The sequence below is a fragment of the Staurois parvus genome, unplaced genomic scaffold (genome assembly GCF_062004578.1).
Source record: "Staurois parvus isolate SC_StPar_1 unplaced genomic scaffold, SC_StPar_1.0 ptg001753l, whole genome shotgun sequence".
Taxonomy (NCBI): Eukaryota; Metazoa; Chordata; class Amphibia; order Anura; family Ranidae; genus Staurois; species Staurois parvus.
In genome coordinates this window covers 138,382-147,902 of record NW_028319549.1, presented here as the reverse complement: position 1 = coordinate 147,902, position 9,521 = coordinate 138,382, and the positions used below count along the sequence as shown (strand labels likewise).

The window sequence follows — 9,521 nt, the reverse complement described above, 5'->3', positions numbered from 1 at the left end:
TGGAAGCCAAAGTCAATTCAAATGTGCATGTTGAAGGCCCTGATTCTGTGCACAGTTCTGTGAATGGTTCTTCACGCATACGCAGATTTTTGAGCACCTGCAAAAGCTGAAAAGGCAGATAAGGGCAAGCAGAAGGCCACATCCGGCCCCCGGGCTGTAGTTTGGAGACCACTGCTGTAAAGAAAAGACCGAGTTTCTTGTTTTCCCCCCAGCCCGGACACCACCCCCCATTGACTTCTCCATCATGTCCAACAACGCCACCATCAAACCCACCCCGCAGGCCAGAGTACTTGGTGTCATTCTGGACTCCAACCTATCCTTCCAGCCCCAAGTCCAATCTTTAACAAACTCGTGCAGACTCCACCTCCGCAACATCGCCAAAATCCGCACGTTCCTAACCCCAGAAACCACTAAACAGCTCATCCACTCCCTCATGATATCACGACTCGACTACTGCAACTCCCTCCTCACTGGCCTGCCTCGCCGCTGGCTATCCCCGCTTCAGTCCATCCTGAATACGGCTGCCAGACTCATTCACCTTTCCAACCGCTCCATCTCCGCCACCCCCCTCTGCCAATCCCTCCACTGGCTTCCGATTGCGCAACGGATCAAATTCAAAATCCTAACACTGACGTACAAAGCCGTCCACCACACTGCCCCGAACTACAGCACGCACACTCCGCTCCTCACAAGACCTCCTTCTCTCTAGTTCCCTGGTCTTCTCCTCCCAGGCCCGCCTCCAGGACTTCTCCAGGGTGTCACCCATCCTCTAGAACTCCCTGCCCCAACCCATCAGATTATCACCTACTCTCCTCTCCTTTAGGCGCACCTTGAAAACCCATCTCTTCAGGGAAGCCTACCCCACCCCCCGCTAACTTGCCGACCTCCTCCACTCTTCCTACCACTCCATCCCCCACAGCTATCTCCTCCTGTGCCACCATCCCCTCCCTCCTAGATTGTAAGCTCGAAAGAGCAGGGCCCTCAATCCCCTCATGTTTTGCATTGTATTGTTATTGTTCTGTCACATGTTCTGTCCCCCTTTGTAATGTACAGCGCTGAGCGAACTATTGGCGCTTTATAAATACTGTATAATAATAATAATAAAGACTTCACCCTGTATTCACCATCCATGTTTGTGTTACCTTCCAGTGGTCCATGCATCTACAACCAACTGTAGCCTATGTAGCTCTGCGTTTGGTACCAATAGATGAAATGGATGAATAGATTCTACTAGTTGGTCTTATCCATAAAGGAAGGTTTCACATGTTAATAAACTGTCCCTGGAATCCTTTGTATCTGGAAACACCAACATTTCTCACCTTAACTAACCACATTAGATAACTTTTAAGTGAAAGGAGGACAGAAGGAACCAATGAGCCACCTAAACAAAATGAGAAATGATTGTGTTTGTGTTCTCTGGACTAACAGACAATGAACAGCTTGCCCCAGTTCTCTTTACATTTCTGTTGAATGTTTACCTTGTTTGTGTTGTGTTTAACTTTGACATGATGTTTATAGAACTTAAAGCATCCAACCTCCACACTCCAATCTACTTCTTTCTTATGCAGGCCATAGATGGGGAGAAAACCAGCCGATTTTTCTTTAAAAAAACAAAAAAATCGGTCGTTCAAGCGGCCGACGTTACCAGGAACGGTAAAAAAAAATCGGCCGATTTTCATCCCGTCTACAGCCGGCAAAAAGTGTCCCTGCAGAGAGCTCCGCTATTTCTTTGACAGTTTTTTGACATTTATAGTGGTTGCAACAATGTATCTATTTGTATCCATTTAGGATACAGATGTTTTTATTCGGAAACAAATAGATACATTGTTGCAACCGCTATAAATGTCAAAAAACTGTCAAAGAAATAGCGGAGCTCTCTGCAGGGACACTTTTTGCCAGACTGGAATTCCTCTTCTTCTTCATCCTCTTCTTCTTCTTCCTCTTCTTCTTCTTCATCCTCTTCTTCAGCTTCTTCATCCTCTTCTTTATCTTCCTCTTCTTCTTCATCCTTCTTTATCCTCTTCTTCTTCATCCTCTTCTCCTTCTTCATCCTCTTCTTCTTCTTCATCCTCTTCTTCCTCTTCTTCTTCATCCTCTTCTTCTTCCTCTTCTTCTTCATCCTCTTCTTCTTTTTCTTCTTTTTGTCTTCCTCTTGCAGGTCACTGCTCATGCTCAGATTTTTTTATCGGTAAAAAGATCGGCCGATTTGCCCATAATTGCTGCGAAAATCGGCCAATCGGCAAAATCGGCCGATTTTTTTCCAACTTTACCGATAAAAATAATCTGCCAAAATACTGAAAAACGGCTGAACAATTAGCCCACTAACGATCCGAAAATCGGCCGATTTTATTTTCGGCCGAAAAATCGGCCGATTTTCGACCTTTCTATGGCCTGCATTAGTTACCTCTGTTTGGTGGACCTTTTCTACTCCTCAGTTATAGCTCCTTACGTCCAAGACAAAGTTAATATAGTTTTTTGGCTGTGTGGTCCAGTTCTTTTGCTTTGATGCTCTGATCGTTACAGAAGCACTTTTACTCTCGTGCGTGGCCTATGACTGATATGTTGCTATCTGCTGCCCTCTACATTATGTTTCAGTTATGACCAACAAAAAGTGCTTGAGTCTCATTTTCCTTAGTTTTTCTTTTGGTTTCTTGCAATCTGTAGCACAAACCAGCTGTGTGTTTAGTCTTGAGTTCTGTGGCCCAAACCTCATAGACCATCTCTACTGTGAAATACCACCACTGCTTAACCTGGCCTGCTCCAGCACTCTGTGGTGTCATTCAATAACTTTCTTCTTTGTGGTTGCTTGTGGTGTAGGCTCATTGATGCCTATCTTGGTGTCATACTCTTTTATAGTTTCTTCCATTCTACAGATTAAATCCAGCAAAAGGAGACAGAAGACATTCGGTACTTGGTCCTCACAACTTGTGTGCATCTCTATATTCTACGGGGCTGTTTTTTTAATTTACCTGAATCCTCCTAACAGTGCCCTTGAGAATCAAGACAAGCTAGCTTGTCATGATACTGTTTTAGTCATGGACTTAATCATCCAGTGCTTATCTGTTCCTGTTCTAATTTATGACGCTAGCTTTGAAATGTGCGCACATTGGAAGACACTCACGCTGACACACAAGTTCAGTCTATGAATACTTCTAGTTTATTATAATGAGAAAGTGAACTTATATATGCAGAATGATGCAAGAGTCATGTGACAACAGCATAAGCATTATATTAGTCTTTGATTGGTCATTTCCACACGAAAACAATCTCCGTCATGGTATAGGTGTGATCTTCTTCAGTCTTATCTTAAAAAGAGAAAAACATTCTTTTGTCTTCCAAATCACACGGTGGGAGGGGGTCTGTTCCTGTGAGCAAATATTTCTTAAGCAAGGATTTTTTAAAGTACCACAAAGCCCAGCAGGCAGAAAATATTCACACAACATATATATTCAAGTATAAAAGTAAATATTTATAAAACTTATAGAAATAGCGTATATATATATATATATTCAATAGGAAACGAAATAGGCATTTTACCAAATCCATCACAATACCAATGCTGAACCTTCCTAGATATAGCCTAAGAAGCCAAGACGTGAAAAGGGTATCAAGAACGCACTTCACATAAATCACTGATATAGAGAGCTTGTGGTTGTAAGTTTCTAGAGTCTCCTAAGGTGGTCAAAACCAACCAAATACCAACCATTATTCGACAAGACAATATATTGCTCAATAAAGAATGGAGCCAGTTTATTCTATGCTCATTTTCCCAAGCAGGGGTTCTGCAAATGTATGGCAGGCCCAATACTTACTTCTTCTCCTTGAGAATAGGGAAGGAAATTGTTGGTCAAAAGGGACAGATGTCTATCCTGCCATCATTCATAGGGAGACATCTTTCTATTCATGGCTAGCCTTTGTCTTCAAGAAAGTCAAAGTTTCAAAAAAGAACCCTAGACATAACACAACTTATAGTGTATTGGCTAAGTGCAATTCCTTGTTTATGGGTGGAGTTTCCACCAGGGATACTCTCTGTATGTTGGTTTTATGTTCTATGTGTTTTTGTGGGTTACATCCCACAATCCAAATTCCTAATGGTACAGTATGTCAATTAGCCTGCATCAAATTGGCCCTACTTTGTATATCTACATAAATGCAGGAACATTACAATGTAAGGTCTTGGTGAGCAGAGACTTATGTAAATGGAGCCTTTAAATCTGCCCTAATCTCTGAAGGATGCTCAAGGAAGTCTGTGTAATGACATACAGAGCATCTCTCATGTTATTTATGACTTTTAAAGTCTTTTTTTATTTGTTTGTTAAGGCAGAGAGATCTGATGCAGAGCCCCACGCATTTGTACAGCGATCACCATTAAAATATAACTAAAGGCAAAGCTTTTTCTTTAGTTTTGGATAGGGTGGAGATGTATCAGAACACCTGTCAGATTTTCACGTGTCCCCATGTTGGGTAGGTGCAGCGTGGTGTGGTGGCCAGTATGCACCCAGAGTCCCAATTTGCCAAAAACTATGTATTTTAACCGCTTCCCAACCGCGCTATAGCTGCACTGCACAGCACCACTGTCCAGTTCTGGCATGGCGTCCATGGACATCCTCCCAGAAAGCGTCCCCAGCGGCGCGTACCCGGCACTGTCAGTGATTGCTGTGTTCTATGGACACAGCTGATCATGTGATGAGGTAAAAGGCTAATCACAGCGGCCTTTTACCACGTGATCAGCTGTGTTCAATGACACAGCAGATCACAAAGTAATACGGTTACCGATTATCGGCAACACTTTCCTCACACTGGCACAGCATTAGGAAAGTACTGCGGATAACCAGAAAATGTGACAGGGGGATCTGCACTGATAATCAGTCAGTGCTGCCTGTCAGAGCCCATCAGTGCCACCTATCAGTGCCCATCAGTACCGCCTATCAGTGCCCATCAATGCCACCTATTAGTGCCCATGATTGCTGCATATCATTGCATCATCAGTACCTACTCATCAATGCCCACCAATGCCGCCTCATCAGTGCCACCTCATCAGTGTCCATCAGTGTTGCCTAACAGTGCCCATCAGTGCTGCCTATCAGTGCAGCCTCATCAATGAAGGAGAAAAATTATCTGTGTGCAAAATTTTATAATAGAAGCTAATAAAACCCTTTTTTTCAAATTTTTTTGCTCTTTTTTTGTTTAAAGTGCATAAAAATAAAAAACCCCCGTGGCGAGAAAATACCACCAAAGAAATTGAATCTGGGTACAGTGTTGCATGACCACGCAATTGTAATTCAAACTGAAACAGCACTGAAAACTGAAAATTGGCCTGGGCAGGAAGGGGGTAAAAGTGCCCGGTAGGCAAGTGGTTAAAAGTAGTTCAGCAGTACAACCAGGCCTGGTGGGGTGGCTCACCGAACTGGGACCACTTAACAGAGCAGTGTAGAGACAGCAGTCTGTAGATTCAGTTGCCAACACTGTCACGAGAAGCAGAAGGCAGCCTGGCTGGTCCAACCCAAACGGGAAGCTTCCTGGGAAGGTAGACATAGTCCTGGCCTCTCCTTCCTCCACTGGAACCATTCCCTATCGCTAGTGCTGTCCCTGACAGACGGGGAAACTGTCCCTAAGCTAGCCACTCATATAAAGCTCGATTAGAGTCTTAAATAGACTCTGCTTGATCCAAGATGGCCACCAGGGTCACATGGGACAAGAACATCCAACCGGATCACTGTTCCATGTGACTAAAGAAGTCATAGATAAATTTAGTTTTCCTCAAACTCCTCTCCCCTCTGCATTGCTGCTGTAGTCCAGTGCCACCTGCAGTGGGGAATACAGACTTCACCTGCCTACACCCGTTAGGGAGATTCCCCTTCTATTTGTCCTGATTACCATTATCACCATAAATGAAAGTAAAAGAAACCACCGACAGCTGTATATTATGATTCTGTCCTTGGGTTTAAATTCACTTTAAGGGAAATGATGTCCTGTGTAGTTTAATATTTGGCTTACAGGTAAATGTCTATTAAAGGCTTATATCGATTAGGCAGCAGCTCCATAAATAAGTGTGTTGGCAGTTGTTATTGCCCCATCTAAGGTATTCCCCTCCTGTAGGGATGTCATAGGTACAGCTAGTGCCCATATATTGCCAGCTGTGGATGGGGTCCAGGAATAGTGGGGTATGGGAGCACTTAACCCCTGTACAGGACCATGTAATATGATGTGAAGAAGAGAGTGAGAATGCCTGGCTGGGCAGCAACAACAAAGGGGACAGATGTACAGTTGCAAGAAAAAGTATGTGAACCCCTTGGGATTACGTGGAGTTTTGCATGAATTGGGCATAAAATGTGCTCTGAACGTCATCTAAGTCACAACAATAGAAGAACACAGTCTGCTGAACATAATACTACACAAACATTAGATGTTGCCATGGTTTAATTACACATAACATGTAAACATTCACAGTGCAGGAAGGAAAAAGTATGTGAGGCCCTAGCTTAATGACTTCTCCCAGAGCTAATTGGAGCCAGGAGTGAGCCAACCTTGACTCCAATCAGTGTGATGATATTGGATGTGTTGCTGACAGCTGTCCTGCCCTTAAAAAACACACACCTATTTTGAGTTTACTGGTTTCAAGAAGCACTGTCTGATGTGAACCATGCCTCGCAGAAAAGAGCTCTCAGAAGACCTACGATCAAGAATTGTTGACTTGCATGAAGCTGGAAAGGGTTACAAAAGTATCTCCAAAAGCCTTGATGTTCATGTGTCCACGGTAAGACAGACTGTCTACAAATGGAGAAAGTTTAGCACTGTTGCTACTCTCCCTAGGTGTGGTCGTCCTGTAAAAATGACTGCAAGAGCACAGCGCAGAATGCTGCATGAGGTAAAGAAGAATCCCAGAGTGTCAGCTAAAGACCTACAGAAATCTCTGGCACATGCTAACATTTTTGTTGACACATCTACAATAAGGAAAACATTAAACAAGAATGGAGTACATGGGAGGACACCACGGAGGAAGCCATTGCTGTCCAAAAAGAATATTGCAGCACGTTTGAAGTTTGCAAAAGAGCACCTGGATGTTCCACAGCACTACTGGCAGAATATACTGCGGACAGATGAAACCAAGATTGAGTTGTTTGGGAAGAACACACAACACTATGTGTGGAGAAAAAAAGGCCCAGCACACCAACATCAAAACCTCATCCCCACTGTGAAACATGGCGGAGGGAGCATCATGGTTTGGGGCTGCTTTGCTGCCTCAGGGCCTGGATGGATTGTTGTCATTGATGGGAAAATGAATTCCAGAGTTTATCAAGACATTTTGCAGGAAAACGTACGACCATCTGTCCGCCAACTGAAGCTCCGCAGAGGATGGGTGATGCAACAGGACAATGACCCAAAGCATACAAGTAATTCAACAAAACAATGGCTGCAACAGCACAGAATACGCCTTCTGGATTGGCCCAGTCAGAGTCCTGACTAGAGATGAGCGAATCGAACCAGGCGAACCGGAATTCGATACGAATTTCAGGAAAAATTCGATTCGCGTCGAATCCGAATATTTGCCTACTTCGGGTGCGCGAATCGGATTTTTCCCGATCAGCCGGCAAAAGTGTCCCTGCAGAGAGCTCCGCTATTTCTGACAGTTCTCTGACAGAAGGAACACATGTACAGCGGTTGAAACATTGTATCTATTAGTTTCCATTTAGGATACAGATGTTTCAACCGCTGTACATGTGAAGAAGCTGTCAGAGAACTGTCAGAAATAGAGGAACTCTGCACATACACTTTTTGCCGGTTTGGAATTCTTATTTTCATCCTACTTCTTCTTCTTCTTCTACTTATTCATCCTCATCCTCAGAAGAAGAAGAAGAGGATGAGAATGAGGAAGAAGAAGAAGAAGAAGAAGTAGGATGAAAATAAGAATAATTCCAAGCCGGCAAAAAGTGTATCTGCGGAGCTCCTCTATTCTGCAGTTACACTTAGAGGAGCTCTGCAGATACACTTTTTGCCGGCTTGGAATTAATCTTATTTTCATCCTACTTCTTCTTCTTCTTCTTCATCCTCATCCTCAGAAGAAGAAGAAGAGGATGAGGATGAGGATGAAGAAGAAGAAGAAGAAGTAGGATGAAAATAAGAATAATTCCAAGCCGGCAAAAAGTGTATCTGCAGAGCTCCTCTAAGTGTATCTGCAGAATGTCATTTATGGAAACAAATAGATACAATGTTTCAACCGCTGTATGGAGTGAATGTCCCAGAACTGTCAGAAATAGACAGAAACTGTCACAGAACTGTCCTTCTTCTCATCCTTCTCCTTCTTCTCATCCTTCTTCTCATCCTTCTTCTCATCCTTCTCCTTCTTCTCATCCTTCTCCTTCTTCTCATCCTTCTCCTTCTCCTTCTTCTCATCCTTCTCCTTCTTCTCATCCTTCTTCTCATCCTTCTCCTTCTTCTCATCCTTCTTCTCATCCTTCTCCTTCTTCTCATCCTTCTCCTCCTTCTCCTTCTCCTTCTTCTCATCCTTCTTCTCATCCTTCTTCTCATCCTTCTCCTTCTTCTCATCCTTCTCCTTCTTCTCATCCTTCTCCTTCTTCTCATCCTTCTCCTTCTTCTCATCCTTCTCCTTCTCCTTCTTCTCATCCTTCTCCTTCTCCTTCTTCTCATCCTTCTCCTTCTCCTCCTTCTCCTTCTCCTTCTCCTTCTTCTCATCCTTCTCCTTCTTCTCATCCTTCTCCTTCTCCTTCTTCTCATCCTTCTCCTTCTCCTTCTCCTTCTCCTTCCTCATCTCCAAGGGCATTTAAATTAAAGGTACAGTGTTCTGCACTAATTTAAAGGCTCTCTGAAGCCTAGAAACCCTTTTTATAAGTTAACTTCGTAGCGAATTAATTCGCATCGAAACGAATTTCTTCCTGGAATTCGCCGAATCAGCCGAATCGAATTTTTGAAAAATTCGCTCATCTCTAGTCCTGACCTCAACCCGATTGAAATGCTGTGGCATGACCTTAAGAGAGCGATTCACACCAGACATCCCAAGAATATTGCTACACTGAAACAGTTTTGTGAAGAGGAGTGGTCCAAAATGACTCCAGATCATTGTGCAGGTCTGATCTGCAACTACAGGAAACATTTGGTTGAGGTTATTGCTGCCAAAGGAGGGTCAACCAGTTATTAAGTCCAAAGGTTCACATACTTTTTCCTCCCTGCACTGTGAATGTTTACATGTTATGTGCAATTAAACCATGGCAACATCTAATGTTTGTGTAGTATTATGTTCAGCAGACTGTGTTCTTCTATTGTGACTTAGATGACGTTCAGAGCACATTTTATGCCCAATTCATGCAAAACTCCACGTAATCCCAAGGGGTTCACATACTTTTTCTTGCAACTGTATATCATTCCAGGAGCAAATGGGGTCACCTTGCCACCCCTGACCATCATTTGTGGGTCTGTAGCTTGGGGCAGAAAGGCCTTGTGGCCTAGGAATGAGGGACTCTATGGTGAGCTGAGTGATATGAGGGGCCTTTTGTAGAAATGTG

At 43.5% G+C, this 9,521-nt stretch overlaps 1 pseudogene; it reads left to right on the top strand.

Moving 5' to 3' along the window:
* The first annotated feature begins 1,397 nt into the window (after positions 1 to 1,397).
* On the top strand, positions 1,398 to 4,372 carry LOC149434507 (olfactory receptor 5AR1-like; annotated as a pseudogene).
* Positions 4,373 to 9,521: the final 5,149 nt, after the last annotated feature.